At 44.6% G+C, this 3,318-nt stretch overlaps 1 protein-coding gene across 2 annotated transcripts in view; it reads right to left on the reverse strand.

Moving 5' to 3' along the window:
* The window catches only part of FSTL4 (follistatin-like 4), a 242,366-nt gene that overhangs the window by 84,082 nt on the left and 154,966 nt on the right, over positions 1–3,318 (reverse strand). The window lies entirely within an intron of this gene.

A 3,318-nucleotide genomic window follows, 5' to 3' on the forward strand; every position in this document is an offset into this window, starting at 1 on the left:
AAGGGGCTCTGAGGTCTCCCCTTTTTTGCCTTCTCTTCTCCAGGCTGAACCCCCCCCAACTCTCCCAGCCTGTCCTCCCAGCAGAGGGGCTCCAGCCCTCCCAGCATCTCCGGGGCCTCCTCTGGCCCCGCTCCATTCAACCTGAGCTATGCATAAGCCACGAGCTGGGTAGTAACTCCCCAGGAATTGTGTGGCTCACACAACCAGATGCAATGCAGAAGTTGCTGCCCCATCCAGCCCTGTAACCACTATGGGGAGTTTACAGCTGAAAGTAGAGCTCAGTGGCCGCGGGCAGCAGCCCAGAGCGTGCTGGGACTGGCACGCCCCCCCCGCCCCATCCTCCCCTTTTATTTAAGGCTGGGAAAATAAATTTTATTGTAGCAAGAAGCTTAGATAATTTCTTCACTGAGGTTACGTGCTTCTTTGACTACACTGACTGCTCCCTGCAGCAATAACGCTTTAAATCTCCCTGGGCAGGGTTTGATGGCACAGTAATAAAAATGTCTGTGCCCTGTTTACACCTCAGCTTCTACTCCCGCAACAGCCGTGATGAACAACGCGTTTGATTTCTCCCGGTATGGAAACACCCTTGCCCGTCATCCCCGTTTGCTCGCCGTTTCTCTCCTCCCATTTTTTGCCAGAGAAGCAGACTCAGCGTTGGCCAGGCACGGGTGACATCTCCCAGAGGGTTTGCACATCAGCTCCCCACACTTTGGGTCCCCGAGACGCCTCTGCAAAACTTCTTGCGTTCTGCCCTGAGCAGCCTGTGCCCACCTAAGGGCATTCAGATGCCGGCACTCCACTGAAGAACCCCGAACATCACTTCTCCACCTCATTTACGCCGCTCAAATGCCCATCTCATTACATCAAGGGGATTCTGGCCCACAGGGAGCACACAGCCCTAATTTCATTTCATTTAGCCTCCAGTCACAAGACGTCTTTTTCTGTTGAATTATTAGCGGATAGCATGAAGATGTATGGCCTGCCAAATATGTTTAAATGACTTCTTGGTCCCCGTCATCACCAGGAGAAAGCTAACAAGACCTGTCCAATCTATCTAAATAGTGATGGGAGGGAACGGGGAGGAGACGACAGCATTTAATGAAGCAGTAAAGAAGTGACATTTTCAAAGGAGATGATAGACCCTAAATAAGTAAATATAAAATGGTAACAATGGCATGATTGCCTAATTGTATCTTCCCAGTATGCCTGTTCAAAACAGCTGTATGTATTTATGCCCTCTGGTTTGGAGGCAGACACAAGCAATACCTAAGTGATGCAGTCCTCTGACTGAAGCAACTGCAAAAATTTATTAAAAATACAAAAAATCCCCAAACAAAGCAGCACAGGCCCACAGGCCACTTGTGACCCGCCGTCAGAGCCCAACGGTTCATCTAGGACGTGCGATGGGGGATCTGGCAGAAAGAAATCCCCCCTCAGCCTTGGGACATGTCACGTCTGCAACACACCCCGCAGGTTTTCACCTACGCCTTAGCTCGGATGCCCACACACAACCAGTGACTATTTCTATTATTTTTGGTAAAATATATACCTTAAGTAAGCAGTAAGGGCCACAAAACCTAGATGGGAAAGCTGCTCTGTTTTTTGAAGGGATAACGGGCAAAGGGAAACAAAAGATAGAAGAAATACTAATTCCTTAAAGTCTACTGTTGCTGGAATTCCTAGAACTAATGTAATTAAGAAGGAATAGGGGAAAAGTTCTTTTATTTCAGTATTAGACATTGCTTCAGACAGTTGACATACCCACTGTGTGCATTTTTACCAAAACACGGGCAGAGCCTCAGCCGTCAGAAAGGGTACACATGTGTAGAACGGATACCTGAAAACAGAACACCAGGGAGGTGTTTTACCTGAAATCACCCAAAATGACTGGTTTTACGAGGGGAAATAGCTTGACTTCAGGCTGCCAGAATATCCCGCACTCTCATTCAAGTGTCATATTAACAACAACAAAAAAAAAAAAAAAAGGAAAGAAGAAGTGTAATATAATAATTTCAAGTAGTTTTGGCTGCCAGACTAAACCTATCTGAAAAGTTCAGGGAACCACATTTCCAACTTTCAGTCTTTTCTTTCTCTTCTGCATGTGATGACTCTGAAATTGCTCATGTATCGTTACGCAGCACAAGCAGTGAATAAATTAAGATTACTAAAAAAAATTCTGTTCACTTCCAAGAACACAGGACAGCATCCAATTGCCATTTATAGTTTATCTTAACACAGTAATACACAAAGTCACCTCTTTTTCCCAAGTTGAAGCATTCTGTACTCCATATGAACATATCACGACACAGTTCTTGCCTGGAGGATCCTATGGTGTGAAAGATCTTGCCGTGTTATGACATGCACCAATTTAACATAACTCTGTTTTGATTTTTCTACTGCTGTCTTTGAGGAGAGAAAAATACAGAAAACAGTACTGGAAAAAGAAAATGTTTTGTATTGTATTTTTATGCAAATGAAGAGAAGATAAACTCTATGTCCTCTCTTAACATATTTCTAGTTGCCCATAGATGCAATAAAAAGCAGCGTACTAAAAGCTTTTCATCCCTCCAAGAAAAGAATAGTCTAAAAGAAAAATGAGTACTCTAAACAATTCTAAGCAGTCAATTTGTTAAGCAACCATGCAAGTTGCTTCTGCTTGGAGCCACAGAGCAATACCAACAAGAGCCGCAAACTGCCGCGTGAGCTGCATCAGGATTAATTACTTTATAGTACAACGTCTGGATGTAAGGCGAGCAAAAGAATGAAATGGAATTTTCGCTGTTTTCGGCCAGCACGGAAGCTGCTTAGGCTACTGGCTTCTGTAAGTCGATAGACAGCTTAAAGGGACGTCAATTGAGCTGCTTCTCATCTTGCCATGCGCTGATTTAACCTCTTGGAATCTGAATGCTCCGTGATGAGCAAAGCAGAGAGGAATGGTCTGAGACCAAGTTGCGGTGGGACATGTTTAAAGTGGGTTGGTCGAATTGACTGAACTATTATTTTCGAAAATCTTTCATGAAATAAGAACAGAGGAGCAGTAGATACCCCATGATTAACAAGCAGGTCCTACCAGGGAAAACTAAAACATGGTTCATAGCAACGCCATTCTGCTGTTACTCTTATTACAAATTAACACAGTAAGAAGATAAATTACTCAACAACAAACATCTGAGCATCTGCTTATGCTTACGAAGGAGCATCTCCATCAGCGCTGGCACTGAAGCAGCTTTATTTTATCCAGCACCAGCCCAAGGTGGATTGACTTTGGTACCTAAGATGACGTGAGCTCCCAAGGATGCTCTCTGCCTGCGGGAG

Source organism: Charadrius vociferus, unplaced genomic scaffold (assembly GCF_000708025.1).
Source record: "Charadrius vociferus isolate BGI_N301 unplaced genomic scaffold, ASM70802v2 scaffold370, whole genome shotgun sequence".
NCBI lineage: Eukaryota > Metazoa > Chordata > Aves > Charadriiformes > Charadriidae > Charadrius > Charadrius vociferus.